Source organism: Rhopalosiphum padi, unplaced genomic scaffold (assembly GCF_020882245.1).
Source record: "Rhopalosiphum padi isolate XX-2018 unplaced genomic scaffold, ASM2088224v1 scaffold1, whole genome shotgun sequence".
NCBI lineage: Eukaryota > Metazoa > Arthropoda > Insecta > Hemiptera > Aphididae > Rhopalosiphum > Rhopalosiphum padi.
Genome location: NW_026869996.1, coordinates 2,066,255 through 2,092,650, shown reverse-complemented (window position 1 = coordinate 2,092,650; position 26,396 = coordinate 2,066,255).

Below are 26,396 nucleotides of genomic sequence, written 5' to 3'. Positions count from 1 at the left end.
TAGGGGTTGTTAAGGAAAAATGTTAAATTTAATGTATTTGATGGTTTTAAATCGGTTATTATTGGGGGTTGTTAAGGAAAAATGTTAAATTTAATTTATTTGATGGATATAAATCAATTATTATGGGGTTTTTTGATGAATTAATGGTTTTTTTAATAAATTTTAAGGAAATTTCTTGTTTTTAATCTTATATTATGGGGGGTTGTTAAGGAAAAATGTTAAATTTAATTTAATTGATGGATTTAAATCAATTATTATGGGTTTTTTTTGATGAATTAATGGTTTTTTTAATACATTTTAAGGAAATTTCTGGTTTTTAAATCGTTTATTATTGGGGGTTGTTAAGGAAAAATGTTAAATTTAATGTATTTGATGGTTTTAAATCGGTTATTATTGGGGGTTGTTAAGGAAAAATGTTAAATTTAATTTATTTGATGGATTTAAATCAATTATTATGGGGTTTTTTGATGAATTAATGGTTTTTTTTAATACATATTAAGGAAATTTCTGGTTTTTAATCATTTATGATGGGGGTTTGTTAGGGAAAAAATGTTAAATTTAATGTATTTGATGGTTTTAAATCTTTATTATTGGGGGTTGTTAAGGAAAAATGTTAAATTTAATTTATTTGATGGATTTAAATCATCTATTATGGGGTTTTTTTTGATGAATTAATGGTTTTTTTTAATACATTTTAAGGAAATTTCTGGTTTTTAATCATTTATTATGGGGGGTTGTTAAGGAAAAATGTTAAATTTAATTTAATTGATGGATTTAAATCAATTATTATGGTTTTTTTTTGATGAATTAATGGTTTTTTTAATACATTTTAAGGAAATTTCTGGTTTTAAATCGTTTATTATTGGGGGTTGTTAAGGAAAAATGTTAAATTTAATGTATTTGATGGTTTTTAAATCGGTTATTATTGGGGGTTGTTAAGGAAAAATGTTAAATTTAATGTATTTGATGGTTTTAAATCGGTTATTATTAGGGGTTGTTAAGGAAAAATGTTAAATTTAATTTATTTGATGGATTTAAATCAATTATTATGGGGTTTTTTGATGAATTAATGGTTTTTTTAATACATATTAAGGAAATTTCTGGTTTTTAATCATTTATGATGGGGGTTTTGTTAAGGAAAAATGTTAAATTTTAATGTATTTGATGGTTTTAAATCTTTATTATTGGGGGTTGTTAAGGAAAAATGTTAAATTTAATTTATTTGATGGATTTTAATCAATTATTATGGGGTTTTTTTGATGAATTAATGGTTTTTTTAATACATTTTAAGGAAATTTCTGGTTTTTAATCATTTATTATGGGGGGGTTGTTAAGGAAAAATGTTAAATTTAATTTAATTGATGGATTTAAATCAATTATTATGGGTTTTTTTTGATGAATTAATGGTTTTTTTTAATACATTTTAAGGAAATTTCTGGTTTTAAATCGTTTATTATTGGGGGTTGTTAAGGAAAAATGTTAAATTTAATGTATTTGATGGTTTTTAAATCGGTTATTATTGGGGGTTGTTAAGGAAAAATGTTAAATTTAATGTATTTGATGGTTTTAAATCGGTTATTATTAGGGGTTGTTAAGGAAAAATGTTAAATTTAATTTATTTGATGGATTTTAAATCAATTATTATGGGGTTTTTTGATGAATTAATGGTTTTTTTTAATACATATTAAGGAAATTTCTGGTTTTTAATCATATATTATGGGGGGTTGTTAAGGAAAAATTTTAAATTTAATTTATTTCAAAGATTTAAATCAATTATTATGGGGTTTTTTTGATGAATTAATGGTTTTTTATTACATTTTAAGGAAATTTCTGGTTTTTAAATCATTTAATATGGGGGGTTGTTAAGGAAAAATGTTAAATTTAATTTAATTAATGGATTTATATCAATTATTATGGGTTTTTTTTGATGAATTAATGGTTTTTTTAATACATTTTAAGGAAATTACTGGTTTTTAATCATTTATGATGGGGGTTTGTTAAGGAAAAATGTTAAATTTAATGTATTTGATGGTTTTAAATCGTTTATTATTGGGGGTTGTTAAGGAAAAATGTTAAATTTAATGTATTTGATGGTTTTAAATCGGTTATTATTGGGGGTTGTTAAGGAAAAATGTTAAATTTAATGTATTTGATGGTTTTAAATCGGTTATTATTAGGGGTTGTTAAGGAAAAATGTTAAATTTAATTTATTTGATGGATTTAAATCAATTATTATGGGGTTTTTTGATGAATTAATGGTTTTTTTTAATACATATTAAGGAAATTTCTGGTTTTTTAATCATTTATGATGGGGGTTTGTTAAGGAAAAATGTTAAATTTAATGTATTTGATGGTTTAAAATCGTTTATTATTAGGGGTTGTTAAGGAAAAATGTTAAATTTAATGTATTTGATGGTTTTAAATCGGTTATTATTGGGGGTTGTTAAGGAAAAATGTTAAATTTAATTTATTTGATGGATATAAATCAATTATTATGGGGTTTTTTGATGAATTAATGGTTTTTTTTAATAAATTTTAAGGAAATTTCTTGTTTTTAATCTTATATTATGGGGGGTTGTTAAGGAAAAATGTTAAATTTAATTTATTTCAAAGATTTAAATCAATTATTATGGGTTTTTTTTGATGAATTAATGGTTTTTTTAATAAATTTTAAGGAAATTTCTGGTTTTTAATCATTTATTATGGGGGGTTGTTAAGGAAAAATGTTAAATTTAATTTATTTGATGGATTTAAATCAATTATTATGGGGTTTTTTTGATGAATTAATGGTTTTTTTAATACATTTTAAGGAAATTTCTGGTTTTTTAATAATTTATTATGGGGGTTTGTTAAGGAAAAATGTTAAATTTAATTTATTTGATGGATTTAAATCAATTATTATGGGGTTTTTTTGATGAATTAATGGTTTTTTTTTAATAAATTTTAAGGAAATTTCTGGTTTTTAATCATTTATTATGGGGGGTTGTTAAGGAAAAATGTTAAATTTAATTTAATTGATGGATTTAAATCAATTATTATGGGTTTTTTTGATGAATTAATGGTTTTTTTAATACATTTTAAGGAAATTTCTGGTTTTTAAATCGTTTATTATTGGGGGTTGTTAAGGAAAAATGTTAAATTTAATGTATTTGATGGTTTTAAATCGGTTATTATTGGGGGGTTGTTAAGGAAAAATGTTAAATTTAATTTATTTGATGGATTTAAATCAATTATTATGGGGTTTTTTTGATGAATTAATGGTTTTTTTTTAATACATATTAAGGAAATTTCTGGTTTTTAATCATTTATGATGGGGGTTTGTTAAGGAAAAATGTTAAATTTAATTTATTTGATGGATTTAAATCAATTATTTTGGGGTTTTTTTGATGAATTAATGGTTTTTTTAATACATTTTAAGGAAATTTCTGGTTTTTAATCATTTATTGTGGGGGGTTGTTAAGGAAAAATGTTAAATTTAATTTATTTGATGGATTTAAATCAATTATTATGGGGTTTTTTGATGAATTAATGGTTTTTTTAATACATTTTAAGGAAATTTCTGGTTTTAAATCGTTTATTATTGGGGGTTGTTAAGGAAAAATGTTAAATTTAATGTATTTGATGGTTTTAAATCGGTTATAATTGGGGGTTTTTAAGGAAAAATGTTAAATTTAATGTATTTGATGGTTTTAAATCGGTTATTATTAGGGGTTGTTAAGGAAAAATGTTAAATTTAACTTATTTGATGGATATAAATCAATTATTATGGGGTTTTTTTGACGAATTAATGGTTTTTTTTAATACATTTTAAGGAAATTTCTGGTTTTTAATCATTTATTATGGGGGTTTGTTAAGGAAAAATGTTAAATTTAATGTATTTGATGGTTTTTAAATCGTTTATTATTAGGGGTTTGTTAAGGAAAAATGTTAAATTTAATGTATTTGATGGTTTTAAATCGGTTATTATTGGGGGTTGTTAAGGAAAAATGTTAAATTTAATTTATTTGATGGATATAAATCAATTATTATGGGGTTTTTTTGATGAATTAATGGTTTTTTTTAATAAATTTTAAGGAAATTTCTTGTTTTTTAATCTTATATTATGGGGGGTTGTTAAGGAAAAATGTTAAATTTAATTTAATTGATGGATTTAAATCAATTATTATGGGTTTTTTTTGATGAATTAATGGTTTTTTTAATACATTTTAAGGAAATTTCTGGTTTTAAATCGTTTATTATTGGGGGTTGTTAAGGAAAAATGTTAAATTTAATGTATTTGATGGTTTTAAATCGGTTATTATTGGGGGTTGTTAAGGAAAAATGTTAAATTTAATTTATTTGATGGATTTAAATCAATTATTATGGGGTTTTTTGATGAATTAATGGTTTTTTTTAATACATATTAAGGAAATTTCTGGTTTTTAATCATTTATGATGGGGGTTTGTTAGGGAAAAATGTTAAATTTAATGTATTTGATGGTTTTAAATCTTTATTATTGGGGGTTGTTAAGGAAAAATGTTAAATTTAATTTATTTGATGGATTTAAATCAATTATTATGGGGTTTTTTGATGAATTAATGGTTTTTTTTAATACATTTTAAGGAAATTTCTGGTTTTTAATCATTTATTATGGGGGTTTGTTAAGGAAAAATGTTAAATTTAATTTATTTGATGGATTTAAATCATCTATTATGGGGTTTTTTTGATGAATTAATGGTTTTTTTAATACATTTTAAGGAAATTTCTGGTTTTTAATCATTTATTATGGGGGGTTGTTAAGGAAAAATGTTAAATTTAATTTAATTGATGGATTTAAATCAATTATTATGGGTTTTTTTGATGAATTAATGGTTTTTTTAATACATTTTAAGGAAATTTCTGGTTTTAAATCGTTTATTATTGGGGGTTGTTAAGGAAAAATGTTAAATTTAATGTATTTGATGGTTTTAAATCGGTTATTATTGGGGGTTGTTAAGGAAAAATGTTAAATTTAATGTATTTGATGGTTTTAAATCGGTTATTATTAGGAGTTGTTAAGGAAAAATGTTAAATTTAATTTATTTGATGGATTTAAATCAATTATTATGGGGTTTTTTTGATGAATTAATGGTTTTTTTTAATACATATTAAGGAAATTTCTGGTTTTTAATCATTTATGATGGGGGTTTGTTAAGGAAAAATGTTAAATTTAATGTATTTGATGGTTTTAAATCTTTATTATTGGGGGTTGTTAAGGAAAAATGTTAAATTTAATTTATTTGATGGATTTAAATCAATTATTATGGGGTTTTTTGATGAATTAATGGTTTTTTTAATACATTTTAAGGAAATTTCTGGTTTTTAATCATTTATTATGGGGGGTTGTTAAGGAAAAATGTTAAATTTAATTTAATTGATGGATTTAAATCAATTATTATGGGTTTTTTTGATGAATTAATGGTTTTTTTAATACATTTTAAGGAAATTTCTGGTTTTAAATCGTTTATTATTGGGGGTTGTTAAGGAAAAATGTTAAATTTAATGTATTTGATGGTTTTAAATCGGTTATTATTGGGGGTTGTTAAGGAAAAATGTTAAATTTAATGTATTTGATGGTTTTAAATCGGTTATTATTAGGGGTTGTTAAGGAAAAATGTTAAATTTAATTTATTTGATGGATTTAAATCAATTATTATGGGGTTTTTTGATGAATTAATGGTTTTTTTAATACATATTAAGGAAATTTCTGGTTTTTAATCATATATTATGGGGGGTTGTTAAGGAAAAATGTTAAATTTAATTTATTTCAAAGATTTAAATCAATTATTATGGGGTTTTTTGATGAATTAATGGTTTTTTATTACATTTTAAGGAAATTTCTGGTTTTTAATCATTTAATATGGGGGGTTGTTAAGGAAAAATGTTAAATTTAATTTAATTAATGGATTTAAATCAATTATTATTGGGGGTTGTTAAGGAAAAATGTTAAATTTAATGTATTTGATGGTTTTAAATCGGTTATTATTAGGGGTTGTTAAGGAAAAATGTTAAATTTAATTTATTTGATGGATTTAAATCAATTATTATGGGGTTTTTTGATGAATTAATGGTTTTTTATTACATTTTAAGGAAATTTCTGGTTTTTAATCATTTAATATGGGGGGTTGTTAAGGAAAAATGTTAAATTTAATTTAATTAATGGATTTAAATCAATTATTATTGGGGGGTTGTTAAGGAAAAATGTTAAATTTAATGTATTTGATGGTTTTAAATCGGTTATTATTAGGGGTTGTTAAGGAAAAATGTTAAATTTAATTTATTTGATGGATTTAAATCAATTATTATGGGGTTTTTTGATGAATTAATGGTTTTTTTAATACATTTTAAGGAAATTTCTGGTTTTAAATCGTTTATTATTGGGGGTTGTTAAGGAAAAATGTTAAATTTAATGTATTTGATGGTTTTAAAATCGGTTATAATTGGGGGTTTTTAAGGAAAAATGTTAAATTTAATGTATTTGATGGTTTTAAATCGGTTATTATTAGGGGTTGTTAAGGAAAAATGTTAAATTTAACTTATTTGATGGATATAAATCAATTATTATGGGGTTTTTTGACGAATTAATGGTTTTTTTTAATACATTTTAAGGAAATTTCTGGTTTTTAATCATTTATTATGGGGGTTTGTTAAGGAAAAATGTTAAATTTAATGTATTTGATGGTTTTAAATCGTTTATTATTAGGGGTTGTTAAGGAAAAATGTTAAATTTAATGTATTTGATGGTTTTTAAATCGGTTATTATTGGGGGTTGTTAAGGAAAAATGTTAAATTTAATTTATTTGATGGATATAAATCAATTATTATGGGGTTTTTTGATGAATTAATGGTTTTTTTAATAAATTTTAAGGAAATTTCTTGTTTTTAATCTTATATTATGGGGGGTTGTTAAGGAAAAATGTTAAATTTAATTTATTTCAAAGATTTAAATCAATTATTATGGGTTTTTTTTGATGAATTAATGGTTTTTTTAATAAATTTTAAGGGAATTTCTGGTTTTTAATCATTTATTATGGGGGTTGTTAAGGAAAAATGTTAAATTTAATTTATTTGATGGATTTAAATCAATTATTATGGGGTTTTTTGATGAATTAATGGTTTTTTTAATACATTTTAAGGAAATTTCTGGTTTTAAATCGTTTATTATTGGGGGTTGTTAAGGAAAAATGTTAAATTTAATGTATTTGATGGTTTTAAATCGGTTATTATTGGGGGTTGTTAAGGAAAAATGTTAAATTTAATGTATTTGATGGTTTTAAATCGGTTATTATTAGGGGTTGTTAAGGAAAAATGTTAAATTTAACTTATTTGATGGTTTTAAATCGGTTATTATTAGGGGTTGTTAAGGAAAAATGTTAAATTTAATTTATTTGATGGATTTAAATCAATTATTATGGGGTTTTTTGATGAATTAATGGTTTTTTTAATACATATTAAGGAAATTTCTGGTTTTTAATCATTTATGATGGGGGTTTGTTAAGGAAAAATGTTAAATTTAATTTATTTGATGGATTTAAATCAATTATTATGGGGTTTTTTGATGAATTAATGGTTTTTTTTAATACATTTTAAGGAAATTTCTGGTTTTAAATCGTTTATTATTGGGGGTTGTTAAGGAAAAATGTTAAATTTAATGTATTTGATGGTTTTAAATCGGTTATTATTGGGGGTTGTTAAGGAAAAATGTTAAATTTAATGTATTTGATGGTTTTAAATCGGTTATTATTAGGGGTTGTTAAGGAAAAATGTTAAATTTAACTTATTTGATGGATATAAATCAATTATTATGGGGTTTTTTGACGAATTAATGGTTTTTTTAATACATTTTAAGGAAATTTCTGGTTTTTAATCATTTATTATGGGGGTTTGTTAAGGAAAAATGTTAAATTTAATGTATTTGATGGTTTTAAATCGTTTATTATTAGGGGTTGTTAAGGAAAAATGTTAAATTTAATGTATTTGATGGTTTTAAATCGGTTATTATTGGGGGTTGTTAAGGAAAAATGTTAAATTTAATTTATTTGATGGATATAAATCAATTATTATTGGGTTTTTTGATGAATTAATGGTTTTTTTTAATAAATTTTAAGGAAATTTCTGGTTTTTAATCATTTATTATGGGGGGTTGTTAAGGAAAAATGTTAAATTTAATTTAATTGATGGATTTAAATCAATTATTATGGGTTTTTTTGATGAATTAATGGTTTTTTTAATACATTTTAAGGAAATTTCTGGTTTTAAATCGTTTATTATTGGGGGTTGTTAAGGAAAAATGTTAAATTTAATTTATTTGATGGATTTAAATCAATTATTATGGGGTTTTTTGATGAATTAATGGTTTTTTTAATACATATTAAGGAAATTTCTGGTTTTTAATCATTTATGATGGGGGTTTGTTAGGGAAAAATGTTAAATTTAATGTATTTGATGGTTTTAAATCTTTATTATTGGGGGTTGTTAAGGAAAAATGTTAAATTTAATTTATTTGATGGATTTAAATCAATTATTATGGGGTTTTTTGATGAATTAATGGTTTTTTTAATACATTTTAAGGAAATTTCTGGTTTTTAATCATTTATTATGGGGGTTTGTTAAGGAAAAATGTTAAATTTAATTTATTTGATGGATTTAAATCAATTATTTTGGGGTTTTTTGATGAATTAATGGTTTTTTTAATACATTTTAAGGAAATTTCTGGTTTTTAATCATTTATTGTGGGGGGTTGTTAAGGAAAAAATGTTAAATTTAATTTATTTGATGGATTTAAATCAATTATTATGGGGTTTTTTGATGAATTAATGGTTTTTTTAATACATTTTAAGGAAATTTCTGGTTTTAAATCGTTTATTATTGGGGGTTGTTAAGGAAAAATGTTAAATTTAATGTATTTGATGGTTTTAAATCGGTTATTATTGGGGGTTGTTAAGGAAAAATGTTAAATTTAATGTATTTGATGGTTTTAAATCGGTTATTATTAGGGGTTGTTAAGGAAAAATGTTAAATTTAACTTATTTGATGGATATAAATCAATTATTATGGGGTTTTTTTGACGAATTAATGGTTTTTTTAATACATTTTAAGGAAATTTCTGGTTTTTAATCATTTATTATGGGGGTTTGTTAAGGAAAAATGTTAAATTTAATGTATTTGATGGTTTTAAATCGTTTATTATTAGGGGTTGTTAAGGAAAAATGTTAAATTTAATGTATTTGATGGTTTTAAATCGTTTATTATTGGGGGTTGTTAAGGAAAAATGTTAAATTTAATTTATTTGATGGATATAAATCAATTATTATGGGGTTTTTTGATGAATTAATGGTTTTTTTAATAAATTTTAAGGAAATTTCTTGTTTTTAATCTTATATTATGGGGGGTTGTTAAGGAAAAATGTTAAATTTAATTTAATTGATGGATTTAAATCAATTATTATGGGTTTTTTTGATGAATTAATGGTTTTTTTAATACATTTTAAGGAAATTTCTGGTTTTAAATCGTTTATTATTGGGGGTTGTTAAGGAAAAATGTTAAATTTAATGTATTTGATGGTTTTAAATCGGTTATTATTGGGGGTTGTTAAGGAAAAATGTTAAATTTAATTTATTTGATGGATTTAAATCAATTATTATGGGGTTTTTTGATGAATTAATGGTTTTTTTAATACATATTAAGGAAATTTCTGGTTTTTAATCATTTATGATGGGGGTTTGTTAGGGAAAAATGTTAAATTTAATGTATTTGATGGTTTTAAATCTTTATTATTGGGGGTTGTTAAGGAAAAATGTTAAATTTAATTTATTTGATGGATTTAAATCAATTATTATGGGGTTTTTTGATGAATTAATGGTTTTTTTAATACATTTTAAGGAAATTTCTGGTTTTTAATCATTTATTATGGGGGTTTGTTAAGGAAAAATGTTAAATTTAATTTATTTGATGGATTTAAATCATCTATTATGGGGTTTTTTGATGAATTAATGGTTTTTTTAATACATTTTAAGGAAATTTCTGGTTTTTAATCATTTATTATGGGGGGTTGTTAAGGAAAAATGTTAAATTTAATTTAATTGATGGATTTAAATCAATTATTATGGGTTTTTTTGATGAATTAATGGTTTTTTTAATACATTTTAAGGAAATTTCTGGTTTTAAATCGTTTATTATTGGGGGTTGTTAAGGAAAAATGTTAAATTTAATGTATTTGATGGTTTTAAATCGGTTATTATTGGGGGTTGTTAAGGAAAAATGTTAAATTTAATGTATTTGATGGTTTTAAATCGGTTATTATTAGGAGTTGTTAAGGAAAAATGTTAAATTTAATTTATTTGATGGATTTAAATCAATTATTATGGGGTTTTTTGATGAATTAATGGTTTTTTTAATACATATTAAGGAAATTTCTGGTTTTTAATCATTTATGATGGGGGTTTGTTAAGGAAAAATGTTAAATTTAATGTATTTGATGGTTTTAAATCTTTATTATTGGGGGTTGTTAAGGAAAAATGTTAAATTTAATTTATTTGATGGATTTAAATCAATTATTATGGGGTTTTTTGATGAATTAATGGTTTTTTTAATACATTTTAAGGAAATTTCTGGTTTTTAATCATTTATTATGGGGGGTTGTTAAGGAAAAATGTTAAATTTAATTTAATTGATGGATTTAAATCAATTATTATGGGTTTTTTTGATGAATTAATGGTTTTTTTTAATACATTTTAAGGAAATTTCTGGTTTTAAATCGTTTATTATTGGGGGTTGTTAAGGAAAAATGTTAAATTTAATGTATTTGATGGTTTTAAATCGGTTATTATTGGGGGTTGTTAAGGAAAAATGTTAAATTTAATGTATTTGATGGTTTTAAATCGGTTATTATTAGGGGTTGTTAAGGAAAAATGTTAAATTTAATTTATTTGATGGATTTAAATCAATTATTATGGGGTTTTTTGATGAATTAATGGTTTTTTTAATACATATTAAGGAAATTTCTGGTTTTTAATCATATATTATGGGGGGTTGTTAAGGAAAAATGTTAAATTTAATTTATTTCAAAGATTTAAATCAATTATTATGGGGTTTTTTGATGAATTAATGGTTTTTTATTACATTTTAAGGAAATTTCTGGTTTTTAATCATTTAATATGGGGGGTTGTTAAGGAAAAATGTTAAATTTAATTTAATTAATGGATTTAAATCAATTATTATTGGGGGTTGTTAAGGAAAAATGTTAAATTTAATGTATTTGATGGTTTTAAATCGGTTATTATTAGGGGTTGTTAAGGAAAAATGTTAAATTTAATTTATTTGATGGATTTAAATCAATTATTATGGGGTTTTTTGATGAATTAATGGTTTTTTTAATACATTTTAAGGAAATTTCTGGTTTTAAATCGTTTATTATTGGGGGTTGTTAAGGAAAAATGTTAAATTTAATGTATTTGATGGTTTTAAATCGGTTATAATTGGGGGTTTTTAAGGAAAAATGTTAAATTTAATGTATTTGATGGTTTTAAATCGGTTATTATTAGGGGTTGTTAAGGAAAAATGTTAAATTTAACTTATTTGATGGATATAAATCAATTATTATGGGGTTTTTTGACGAATTAATGGTTTTTTTAATACATTTTAAGGAAATTTCTGGTTTTTAATCATTTATTATGGGGGTTTGTTAAGGAAAAATGTTAAATTTAATGTATTTGATGGTTTTAAATCGGTTATTATTGGGGGTTGTTAAGGAAAAATGTTAAATTTAATTTATTTGATGGATATAAATCAATTATTATGGGGTTTTTTGATGAATTAATGGTTTTTTTAATAAAATTTTAAGGAAATTTCTTGTTTTTAATCTTATATTATGGGGGGTTGTTAAGGAAAAATGTTAAATTTAATTTATTTCAAAGATTTAAATCAATTATTATGGGTTTTTTTTGATGAATTAATGGTTTTTTTTAATAAATTTTAAGGGAATTTCTGGTTTTTAATCATTTATTATGGGGGTTGTTAAGGAAAAATGTTAAATTTAATTTATTTGATGGATTTAAATCAATTATTATGGGGTTTTTTGATGAATTAATGGTTTTTTTAATACATTTTAAGGAAATTTCTGGTTTTAAATCGTTTATTATTGGGGGTTGTTAAGGAAAAATGTTAAATTTAATGTATTTGATGGTTTTAAATCGGTTATTATTGGGGGTTGTTAAGGAAAAATGTTAAATTTAATGTATTTGATGGTTTTAAATCGGTTATTATTAGGGGTTGTTAAGGAAAAATGTTAAATTTAACTTATTTGATGGTTTTAAATCGGTTATTATTAGGGGTTGTTAAGGAAAAATGTTAAATTTAATTTATTTGATGGATTTAAATCAATTATTATGGGGTTTTTTGATGAATTAATGGTTTTTTTAATACATATTAAGGAAATTTCTGGTTTTTAATCATTTATGATGGGGGTTTGTTAAGGAAAAATGTTAAATTTAACTTATTTGATGGATATAAATCAATTATTATGGGGTTTTTTGACGAATTAATGGTTTTTTTAATACATTTTAAGGAAATTTCTGGTTTTTAATCATTTATTATGGGGGTTTGTTAAGGAAAAATGTTAAATTTAATGTATTTGATGGTTTTAAATCGTTTATTATTAGGGGTTGTTAAGGAAAAATGTTAAATTTAATGTATTTGATGGTTTTAAATCGGTTATTATTGGGGGTTGTTAAGGAAAAATGTTAAATTTAATTTATTTGATGGATATAAATCAATTATTATGGGGTTTTTTGACGAATTAATGGTTTTTTTTAATACATTTTAAGGAAATTTCTGGTTTTTAATCATTTATTATGGGGGTTTGTTAAGGAAAAATGTTAAATTTAATGTATTTGATGGTTTTAAATCGTTTATTATTAGGGGTTGTTAAGGAAAAATGTTAAATTTAATGTATTTGATGGTTTTAAATCGGTTATTATTGGGGGTTGTTAAGGAAAAATGTTAAATTTAATTTATTTGATGGATATAAATCAATTATTATTGGGTTTTTTGATGAATTAATGGTTTTTTTAATAAATTTTAAGGAAATTTCTGGTTTTTAATCATTTATTATGGGGGGTTGTTAAGGAAAAATGTTAAATTTAATTTATTTGATGGATTTAAATCAATTATTATGGGGTTTTTTGATGAATTAATGGTTTTTTTAATACATTTTAAGGAAATTTCTGGTTTTAAATCGTTTATTATTGGGGGTTGTTAAGGAAAAATGTTAAATTTAATGTATTTGATGGTTTTAAATCGGTTATTATTGGGGGTTGTTAAGGAAAAATGTTAAATTTAATGTATTTGATGGTTTTAAATCGGTTATTATTAGGGGTTGTTAAGGAAAAATGTTAAATTTAACTTATTTGATGGTTTTAAATCGGTTATTATTAGGGGTTGTTAAGGAAAAATGTTAAATTTAATTTATTTGATGGATTTAAATCAATTATTATGGGGTTTTTTGATGAATTAATGGTTTTTTTAATACATATTAAGGAAATTTCTGGTTTTTAATCATTTATGATGGGGGTTTGTTAAGGAAAAATGTTAAATTTAATTTATTTGATGGATTTAAATCAATTATTATGGGGTTTTTTGATGAATTAATGGTTTTTTTAATACATTTTAAGGAAATTTCTGGTTTTAAATCGTTTATTATTGGGGGTTGTTAAGGAAAAATGTTAAATTTAATGTATTTGATGGTTTTAAATCGGTTATTATTGGGGGTTGTTAAGGAAAAATGTTAAATTTAATGTATTTGATGGTTTTAAATCGGTTATTATTAGGGGTTGTTAAGGAAAAATGTTAAATTTAACTTATTTGATGGATATAAATCAATTATTATGGGGTTTTTTGACGAATTAATGGTTTTTTTAATACATTTTAAGGAAATTTCTGGTTTTTAATCATTTATTATGGGGGTTTGTTAAGGAAAAATGTTAAATTTAATGTATTTGATGGTTTTAAATCGTTTATTATTAGGGGTTGTTAAGGAAAAATGTTAAATTTAATGTATTTGATGGTTTTAAATCGGTTATTATTGGGGGTTGTTAAGGAAAAATGTTAAATTTAATTTATTTGATGGATATAAATCAATTATTATTGGGTTTTTTGATGAATTAATGGTTTTTTTAATAAATTTTAAGGAAATTTCTGGTTTTTAATCATTTATTATGGGGGGTTGTTAAGGAAAAATGTTAAATTTAATTTAATTGATGGATTTAAATCAATTATTATGGGTTTTTTTGATGAATTAATGGTTTTTTTAATACATTTTAAGGAAATTTCTGGTTTTAAATCGTTTATTATTGGGGGTTGTTAAGGAAAAATGTTAAATTTAATTTATTTGATGGATTTAAATCAATTATTATGGGGTTTTTTGATGAATTAATGGTTTTTTTTAATACATATTAAGGAAATTTCTGGTTTTTAATCATTTATGATGGGGGTTTGTTAGGGAAAAATGTTAAATTTAATGTATTTGATGGTTTTAAATCTTTATTATTGGGGGTTGTTAAGGAAAAATGTTAAATTTAATTTATTTGATGGATTTAAATCAATTATTATGGGGTTTTTTGATGAATTAATGGTTTTTTTAATACATTTTAAGGAAATTTCTGGTTTTTAATCATTTATTATGGGGGTTTGTTAAGGAAAAATGTTAAATTTAATTTATTTGATGGATTTAAATCAATTATTTTGGGGTTTTTTTGATGAATTAATGGTTTTTTTAATACATTTTAAGGAAATTTCTGGTTTTTAATCATTTATTGTGGGGGGTTGTTAAGGAAAAATGTTAAATTTAATTTATTTGATGGATTTAAATCAATTATTATGGGGTTTTTTGATGAATTAATGGTTTTTTTAATACATTTTAAGGAAATTTCTGGTTTTAAATCGTTTATTATTGGGGGTTGTTAAGGAAAAATGTTAAATTTAATGTATTTGATGGTTTTAAATCGGTTATTATTGGGGGTTGTTAAGGAAAAATGTTAAATTTAATGTATTTGATGGTTTTAAATCGGTTATTATTAGGGGTTGTTAAGGAAAAATGTTAAATTTAACTTATTTGATGGATATAAATCAATTATTATGGGGTTTTTTGACGAATTAATGGTTTTTTTAATACATTTTAAGGAAATTTCTGGTTTTTAATCATTTATTATGGGGGTTTGTTAAGGAAAAATGTTAAATTTAATGTATTTGATGGTTTTAAATCGTTTATTATTAGGGGTTGTTAAGGAAAAATGTTAAATTTAATGTATTTGATGGTTTATAAATCGTTTATTATTGGGGGTTGTTAAGGAAAAATGTTAAATTTAATTTATTTGATGGATATAAATCAATTATTATGGGGTTTTTTGATGAATTAATGGTTTTTTTAATAAATTTTAAGGAAATTTCTTGTTTTTAAATCTTATATTATGGGGGGTTGTTAAGGAAAAATGTTAAATTTAATTTAATTGATGGATTTAAATCAATTATTATGGGTTTTTTTGATGAATTAATGGTTTTTTTAATACATTTTAAGGAAATTTCTGGTTTTAAATCGTTTATTATTGGGGGTTGTTAAGGAAAATGTTAAATTTAATGTATTTGATGGTTTTAAATCGGTTATTATTGGGGGTTAGTTAAGGAAAAATGTTAAATTTAATTTATTTGATGGATTTAAATCAATTATTATGGGGTTTTTTGATGAATTAATGGTTTTTTTAATACATATTAAGGAAATTTCTGGTTTTTAATCATTTATGATGGGGGTTTGTTAGGGAAAAATGTTAAATTTAATGTATTTGATGGTTTTAAATCTTTATTATTGGGGGTTGTTAAGGAAAAATGTTAAATTTAATTTATTTGATGGATTTAAATCAATTATTATGGGGTTTTTTGATGAATTAATGGTTTTTTTAATACATTTTAAGGAAATTTCTGGTTTTTAATCATTTATTATGGGGGTTTGTTAAGGAAAAATGTTAAATTTAATTTATTTGATGGATTTAAATCATCTATTATGGGGTTTTTTTGATGAATTAATGGTTTTTTTAATACATTTTAAGGAAATTTCTGGTTTTTTAATCATTTATTATGGGGGGTTGTTAAGGAAAAATGTTAAATTTAATTTAATTGATGGATTTAAATCAATTATTATGGGTTTTTTTTGATGAATTAATGGTTTTTTTTTAATACATTTTAAGGAAATTTCTGGTTTTAAATCGTTTATTATTGGGGGTTGTTAAGGAAAAATGTTAAATTTAATGTATTTGATGGTTTTAAATCGGTTATTATTGGGGGGTTGTTAAGGAAAAATGTTAAATTTAATGTATTTGATGGTTTTTAAATCGGTTATTATTAGGAGTTGTTAAGGAAAAATGTTAAATTTAATTTATTTGATGGATTTAAATCAATTATTATGGGGTTTTTTGATGAATTAATGGTTTTTTTTAATACATATTAAGGAAATTTCTGGTTTTTAATCATTTATGATGGGGGTTTGTTAAGGAAAAATGTTAAATTTAATGTATTTGATGGTTTTAAATCTTTATTATTGGGGGTTGTTAAGGAAAAATGTTAAATTTAATTTATTTGATGGATTTAAATCAATTATTATGGGGTTTTTTTGATGAATTAATGGTTTTTTTTTAATACATTTTAAGGAAATTTCTGGTTTTTAATCATTTATTATGGGGGGTTGTTAAGGAAAAATGTTAAATTTAATTTAATTGATGGATTTAAATCAATTATTATGGGTTTTTTTTGATGAATTAATGGTTTTTTTTAATACATTTTAAGGAAATTTCTGGTTTTAAATCGTTTATTATTGGGGGTTGTTAAGGAAAAATGTTAAATTTAATGTATTTGATGGTTTTAAATCGGTTATTATTGGGGGGTTGTTAAGGAAAAATGTTAAATTTAATGTATTTGATGGTTTTTAAATCGGTTATTATTAGGGGTTGTTAAGGAAAAATGTTAAATTTAATTTATTTGATGGATTTAAATCAATTATTATGGGGTTTTTTGATGAATTAATGGTTTTTTTTTAATACATATTAAGGAAATTTCTGGTTTTTAATCATATATTATGGGGGGGTTGTTAAGGGAAAAATGTTAAATTTAATTTATTTCAAAGATTTAAATCAATTATTATGGGGTTTTTTGATGAATTAATGGTTTTTTATTACATTTTAAGGAAATTTCTGGTTTTTAATCATTTAATATGGGGGGTTGTTAAGGAAAAATGTTAAATTTAATTTAATTAATGGATTTAAATCAATTATTATTGGGGGTTGTTAAGGAAAAATGTTAAATTTAATGTATTTGATGGTTTTAAATCGGTTATTATTAGGGGTTGTTAAGGAAAAATGTTAAATTTAATTTATTTGATGGATTTAAATCAATTATTATGGGGTTTTTTGATGAATTAATGGTTTTTTTAATACATTTTAAGGAAATTTCTGGTTTTAAATCGTTTATTATTGGGGGTTGTTAAGGAAAAATGTTAAATTTAATGTATTTGATGGTTTTAAATCGGTTATAATTGGGGGTTTTTAAGGAAAAATGTTAAATTTAATGTATTTGATGGTTTTAAATCGGTTATTATTAGGGGTTGTTAAGGAAAAATGTTAAATTTAACTTATTTGATGGATATAAATCAATTATTATGGGGTTTTTTGACGAATTAATGGTTTTTTTAATACATTTTAAGGAAATTTCTGGTTTTTAATCATTTATTATGGGGGTTTGTTAAGGAAAAATGTTAAATTTAATGTATTTGATGGTTTTAAATCGGTTATTATTGGGGGTTGTTAAGGAAAAATGTTAAATTTAATTTATTTGATGGATATAAATCAATTATTATGGGGTTTTTTTGATGAATTAATGGTTTTTTTAATAAATTTTAAGGAAATTTCTTGTTTTTAATCTTATATTATGGGGGGTTGTTAAGGAAAAATGTTAAATTTAATTTATTTCAAAGATTTAAATCAATTATTATGGGTTTTTTTGATGAATTAATGGTTTTTTTAATAAATTTTAAGGGAATTTCTGGTTTTTAATCATTTATTATGGGGGTTGTTAAGGAAAAATGTTAAATTTAATTTATTTGATGGATTTAAATCAATTATTATGGGGTTTTTTGATGAATTAATGGTTTTTTTAATACATTTTAAGGAAATTTCTGGTTTTAAATCGTTTATTATTGGGGGTTGTTAAGGAAAAATGTTAAATTTAATGTATTTGATGGTTTTAAATCGGTTATTATTGGGGGTTGTTAAGGAAAAATGTTAAATTTAATGTATTTGATGGTTTTAAATCGGTTATTATTAGGGGTTGTTAAGGAAAAATGTTAAATTTAACTTATTTGATGGTTTTAAATCGGTTATTATTAGGGGTTGTTAAGGAAAAATGTTAAATTTAATTTATTTGATGGATTTAAATCAATTATTATGGGGTTTTTTGATGAATTAATGGTTTTTTTAATACATATTAAGGAAATTTCTGGTTTTTAATCATTTATGATGGGGGTTTGTTAAGGAAAAATGTTAAATTTAACTTATTTGATGGATATAAATCAATTATTATGGGGTTTTTTGACGAATTAATGGTTTTTTTAATACATTTTAAGGAAATTTCTGGTTTTTAATCATTTATTATGGGGGTTTGTTAAGGAAAAATGTTAAATTTAATGTATTTGATGGTTTTAAATCGTTTATTATTAGGGGTTGTTAAGGAAAAATGTTAAATTTAATGTATTTGATGGTTTTAAATCGGTTATTATTGGGGGTTGTTAAGGAAAAATGTTAAATTTAATTTATTTGATGGATATAAATCAATTATTATGGGGTTTTTTGACGAATTAATGGTTTTTTTAATACATTTTAAGGAAATTTCTGGTTTTTAATCATTTATTATGGGGGTTTGTTAAGGAAAAATGTTAAATTTAATGTATTTGATGGTTTTAAATCGTTTATTATTAGGGGTTGTTAAGGAAAAATGTTAAATTTAATGTATTTGATGGTTTTAAATCGGTTATTATTGGGGGTTGTTAAGGAAAAATGTTAAATTTAATTTATTTGATGGATATAAATCAATTATTATTGGGTTTTTTGATGAATTAATGGTTTTTTTAATAAATTTTAAGGAAATTTCTGGTTTTTAATCATTTATTATGGGGGGTTGTTAAGGAAAAATGTTAAATTTAATTTAATTGATGGATTTAAATCAATTATTATGGGTTTTTTTTGATGAATTAATGGTTTTTTTAATACATTTTAAGGAAATTTCTGGTTTTAAATCGTTTATTATTGGGGGTTGTTAAGGAAAAATGTTAAATTTAATGTATTTGATGGTTTTAAATCGGTTATTATTGGGGGTTGTTAAGGAAAAATGTTAAATTTAATGTATTTGATGGTTTTAAATCGGTTATTATTAGGGGTTGTTAAGGAAAAATGTTAAATTTAACTTATTTGATGGTTTTAAATCGGTTATTATTAGGGGTTGTTAAGGAAAAATGTTAAATTTAATTTATTTGATGGATTTAAATCAATTATTATGGGGTTTTTTGATGAATTAATGGTTTTTTTAATACATATTAAGGAAATTTCTGGTTTTTAATCATTTATGATGGGGGTTTGTTAAGGAAAAATGTTAAATTTAATTTATTTGATGGATTTAAATCAATTATTATGGGGTTTTTTGATGAATTAATGGTTTTTTTAATACATTTTAAGGAAATTTCTGGTTTTAAATCGTTTATTATTGGGGGTTGTTAAGGAAAAATGTTAAATTTAATGTATTTGATGGTTTTAAATCGGTTATTATTGGGGGTTGTTAAGGAAAAATGTTAAATTTAATGTATTTGATGGTTTTAAATCGGTTATTATTAGGGGTTGTTAAGGAAAAATGTTAAATTTAACTTATTTGATGGATATAAATCAATTATTATGGGGTTTTTTGACGAATTAATGGTTTTTTTAATACATTTTAAGGAAATTTCTGGTTTTTAATCATTTATTATGGGGGTTTGTTAAGGAAAAATGTTAAATTTAATGTATTTGATGGTTTTAAATCGTTTATTATTAGGGGTTGTTAAGGAAAAATGTTAAATTTAATGTATTTGATGGTTTTAAATCGGTTATTATTGGGGGTTGTTAAGGAAAAATGTTAAATTTAATTTATTTGATGGATATAAATCAATTATTATTGGGTTTTTTGATGAATTAATGGTTTTTTTAATAAATTTTAAGGAAATTTCTGGTTTTTAATCATTTATTATGGGGGGTTGTTAAGGAAAAATGTTAAATTTAATTTAATTGATGGATTTAAATCAATTATTATGGGTTTTTTTGATGAATTAATGGTTTTTTTAATACATTTTAAGGAAATTTCTGGTTTTAAATCGTTTATTATTGGGGGTTGTTAAGGAAAAATGTTAAATTTAATTTATTTGATGGATTTAAATCAATTATTATGGGGTTTTTTGATGAATTAATGGTTTTTTTAATACATATTAAGGAAATTTCTGGTTTTTAATCATTTATGATGGGGGTTTGTTAGGGAAAAATGTTAAATTTAATGTATTTGATGGTTTTAAATCTTTATTATTGGGGGTTGTTAAGGAAAAATGTTAAATTTAATTTATTTGATGGATTTAAATCAATTATTATGGGGTTTTTTGATGAATTAATGGTTTTTTTAATACATTTTAAGGAAATTTCTGGTTTTTAATCATTTATTATGGGGGTTTGTTAAGGAAAAATGTTAAATTTAATTTATTTGATGGATTTAAATCAATTATTTTGGGGTTTTTTGATGAATTAATGGTTTTTTTAATACATTTTAAGGAAATTTCTGGTTTTTAATCATTTATTGTGGTTGGTTGTTAAGGAAAAATGTTAAATTTAATTTATTTGATGGATTTAAATCAATTATTATGGGGTTTTTTGATGAATTAATGGTTTTTTTAATACATTTTAAGGAAATTTCTGGTTTTAAATCGTTTATTATTGGGGGTTGTTAAGGAAAAATGTTAAATTTAATGTATTTGATGGTTTTAAATCGGTTATTATTGGGGGTTGTTAAGGAAAAATGTTAAATTTAATGTATTTGATGGTTTTAAATAGGTTATTATTAGGGGTTGTTAAGGAAAAATGTTAAATTTAACTTATTTGATGGATATAAATCAATTATTATGGGGTTTTTTGACGAATTAATGGTTTTTTTAATACATTTTAAGGAAATTTCTGGTTTTTAATCATTTATTATGGGGGTTTGTTAAGGAAAAATGTTAAATTTAATGTATTTGATGGTTTTAAATCGTTTATTATTAGGGGTTGTTAAGGAAAAATGTTAAATTTAATGTATTTGATGGTTTTAAATCGGTTATTATTAGGGGTTGTTAAGGAAAAATGTTAAATTTAATTTATTTGATGGATTTAAATCAATTATTTTGGGGTTTTTTGATGAATTAATGGTTTTTTTAATACATTTTAAGGAAATTTCTGGTTTTTAATCATTTATTGTGGGGGGTTGTTAAGGAAAAATGTTAAATTTAATTTATTTGATGGATTTAAATCAATTATTATGGGGTTTTTTGATGAATTAATGGTTTTTTTTAATACATTTTAAGGAAATTTCTGGTTTTAAATCGTTTATTATTGGGGGTTGTTAAGGAAAAATGTTAAATTTAATGTATTTGATGGATTTAAATCAATTATTATGGGGTTTTTTGATGAATTAATGGTTTTTTTAATAAATTTTAAGGAAATTTCTGGTTTTTAATCATTTATTATGGGGGTTGTTAAGGAAAAATGTTAAATTTAATTTATTTGATGGATTTAAATCAATTATTATGGGGTTTTTTGATGAATTAATGGTTTTTTTAATACATTTTAAGGAAATTTCTGGTTTTTAATAATTTATTATGGGGGTTTGTTAAGGAAAAATGTTAAATTTAATTTATTTGATGGATTTAAATCAATTATTATGGGGTTTTTTGATGAATTAATGGTTTTTTTAATAAATTTTAAGGAAATTTCTGGTTTTTAATCATTTATTATGGGGGGTTGTTAAGGAAAAATGTTAAATTTAATTTAATTGATGGATTTAAATCAATTATTATGGGTTTTTTTGATGAATTAATGGTTTTTTTTAATACATTTTAAGGAAATTTCTGGTTTTAAATCGTTTATTATTGGGGGTTGTTAAGGAAAAATGTTAAATTTAATTTATTTGATGGATTTAAATCAATTATTATGGGGTTTTTTGATGAATTAATGGTTTTTTTAATACATATTAAGGAAATTTCTGGTTTTTAATCATTTATGATGGGGGTTTGTTAGGGAAAAATTTTAAATTTAATGTATTTGATGGTTTTAAATCTTTATTATTGGGGGGTTGTTAAGGAAAAATGTTAAATTTAATTTATTTGATGGATTTAAATCAATTATTATGGGGTTTTTTGATGAATTAATGGTTTTTTTTAATACATTTTAAGGAAATTTCTGGTTTTTAATCATTTATTATGGGGGTTTGTTAAGGAAAAATGTTAAATTTAATTTATTTGATGGATTTAAATCAATTATTTTGGGGTTTTTTTGATGAATTAATGGTTTTTTTAATACATTTTAAGGAAATTTCTGGTTTTTAATCATTTATTGTGGGGGGTTGTTAAGGAAAAATGTTAAATTTAATTTATTTGATGGATTTAAATCAATTATTATGGGGTTTTTTGATGAATTAATGGTTTTTTTAATACATTTTAAGGAAATTTCTGGTTTTAAATCGTTTATTATTGGGGGTTGTTAAGGAAAAATGTTAAATTTAATGTATTTGATGGTTTTTAAATCGGTTATTATTAGGGGTTGTTAAGGAAAAATGTTAAATTTAACTTATTTGATGGATATAAATCAATTATTATGGGGTTTTTTTGACGAATTAATGGTTTTTTTTAATACATTTTAAGGAAATTTCTGGTTTTTAATCATTTATTATGGGGGTTTGTTAAGGAAAAATGTTAAATTTAATGTATTTGATGGTTTTAAATCGTTTATTATTAGGGGTTGTTAAGGAAAAATGTTAAATTTAATGTATTTGATGGTTTTAAATCGGTTATTATTAGGGGTTGTTAAGGAAAAATGTTAAATTTAATTTATTTGATGGATTTAAATCAATTATTTTGGGGTTTTTTGATGAATTAATGGTTTTTTTAATACATTTTAAGGAAATTTCTGGTTTTTAATCATTTATTGTGGGGGGTTGTTAAGGAAAAATGTTAAATTTAATTTATTTGATGGATTTAAATCAATTATTATGGGGTTTTTTGATGAATTAATGGTTTTTTTAATACATTTTAAGGAAATTTCTGGTTTTAAATCGTTTATTATTGGGGGTTGTTAAGGAAAAATGTTAAATTTAATGTATTTGATGGTTTTAAATCGGTTATTATTGGGGGTTGTTAAGGAAAAATGTTATATTTAATGTATTTGATGGTTTTAAATCGGTTATTATTAGGGGTTGTTAAGGAAAAATGTTAAATTTAACTTATTTGATGGATATAAATCAATTATTATGGGGTTTTTTTGACGAATTAATGGTTTTTTTAATACATTTTAAGGAAATTTCTGGTTTTTAATCATTTATTATGGGGGTTTGTTAAGGAAAAATGTTAAATTTAATGTATTTGATGGTTTTAAATCGTTTATTATTAGGGGTTGTTAAGGAAAAATGTTAAATTTAATGTATTTGATGGTTTTAAATCGGTTATTATTGGGGGTTGTTAAGGAAAAATGTTAAATTTAATTTATTTGATGGATATAAATCAATTATTATGGGGTTTTTTGATGAATTAATGGTTTTTTTAATAAATTTTAAGGAAATTTCTTGTTTTTAATCTTATATTATGGGGGGTTGTTAAGGAAAAATGTTAAATTTAATTTATTTCAAAGATTTAAATCAATTATTATGGGTTTTTTTGATGAATTAATGGTTTTTTTAATAAATTTTAAGGAAATTTCTGGTTTTTAATCATTTATTATGGGGGTTGTTAAGGAAAAATGTTAAATTTAATTTATTTGATGGATTTAAATCAATTATTATGGGGTTTTTTGATGAATTAATGGTTTTTTTAATACATTTTAATGAAATTTCTGGTTTTAAATCGTTTATTATTGGGGGTTGTTAAGGAAAAATGTTAAATTTAATGTATTTGATGGTTTTAAATCGGTTATTATTGGGGGTTGTTAAGGAAAAATGTTAAATTTAATTTATTTGATGGATTTAAATCAATTATTATGGGGTTTTTTGATGAATTAATGGTTTTTTTAATACATATTAAGGAAATTTCTGGTTTTTAATCATTTATGATGGGGGTTTGTTAGGGAAAAATGTTAAATTTAATGTATTTGATGGTTTTAAATCTTTATTATTGGGGGTTGTTAAGGAAAAATGTTAAATTTAATTTATTTGATGGATTTAAATCAATTATTATGGGGTTTTTTGATGAATTAATGGTTTTTTTAATACATTTTAAGGAAATTTCTGGTTTTTAATCATTTATTGTGGGGGGTTGTTAAGGAAAAATGTTAAATTTAATTTATTTGATGGATTTAAATCGTTTATTATTAGGGGTTGTTAAGGAAAAATGTTAAATTTAATGTATTTGATGGTTTTAAATCGGTTATTATTAGGGGTTGTTAAGGAAAAATGTTAAATTTAACTTATTTGATGGATATAAATCAATTATTATGGGGTTTTTTGACGAATTAATGGTTTTTTTAATACATTTTAAGGAAATTTCTGGTTTTTAATCATTTATTATGGGGGTTTGTTAAGGAAAAATGTTAAATTTAATGTATTTGATGGTTTTAAATCGTTTATTATTAGGGGTTGTTAAGGAAAAATGTTAAATTTAATGTATTTGATGGTTTTAAATCGGTTATTATTGGGGGTTGTTAAGGAAAAATGTTAAATTTAATTTATTTGATGGATATAAATCAATTATTATGGGGTTTTTTGATGAATTAATGGTTTTTTTAATAAATTTTAAGGAAATTTCTTGTTTTTAATCTTATATTATGGGGGGTTGTTAAGGAAAAATGTTAAATTTAATTTATTTCAAAGATTTAAATCAATTATTATGGGTTTTTTTGATGAATTAATGGTTTTTTTAATAAATTTTAAGGGAATTTCTGGTTTTTAATCATTTATTATGGGGGTTGTTAAGGAAAAATGTTAAATTTAATTTATTTGATGGATTTAAATCAATTATTATGGGGTTTTTTGATGAATTAATGGTTTTTTTAATACATTTTAAGGAAATTTCTGGTTTTTAATAATTTATTATGGGGGTTTGTTAAGGAAAAATGTTAAATTTAATTTATTTGATGGATTTAAATCAATTATTATGGGGTTTTTTGATGAATTAATGGTTTTTTTTAATACATTTTAAGGAAATTTCTGGTTTTTAATCATTTATTATGGGGGTTTGTTAAGGAAAAATGTTAAATTTAATTTATTTGATGGATTTAAATCATCTATTATGGGGTTTTTTGATGAATTAATGGTTTTTTTTAATACATTTTAAGGAAATTTCTGGTTTTTAATCATTTATTATGGGGGGTTGTTAAGGAAAAATGTTAAATTTAATTTATTTGATGGATTTAAATCGTTTATTATTAGGGGTTGTTAAGGAAAAATGTTAAATTTAATGTATTTGATGGTTTTAAATCGGTTATTATTAGGGGTTGTTAAGGAAAAATGTTAAATTTAATGTATTTGATGGATTTAAATCAATTATTATGGGGTTTTTTGATGAATTAATGGTTTTTTTTAATAAATTTTAAGGAAATTTCTGGTTTTTAATCATTTATTATGGGGGGTTGTTAAGGAAAAAATGTTAAATTTAATTTAATTGATGGATTTAAATCAATTATTATGGGTTTTTTTTGATGAATTAATGGTTTTTTTAATACATTTTAAGGAAATTTCTGGTTTTAAATCGTTTATTATTGGGGGTTGTTAAGGAAAAATGTTAAATTTAATTTATTTGATGGATTTAAATCAATTATTATGGGGTTTTTTTGATGAATTAATGGTTTTTTTAATACATATTAAGGAAATTTCTGGTTTTTAATCATTTATGATGGGGGTTTGTTAGGGAAAAATTTTAAATTTAATGTATTTGATGGTTTTAAATCTTTATTATTGGGGGTTGTTAAGGAAAAATGTTAAATTTAATTTATTTGATGGTTTTAAATCAATTATTATGGGGTTTTTTTGATGAATTAATGGTTTTTTTAATACATTTTAAGGAAATTTCTGGTTTTTAATCATTTATTATGGG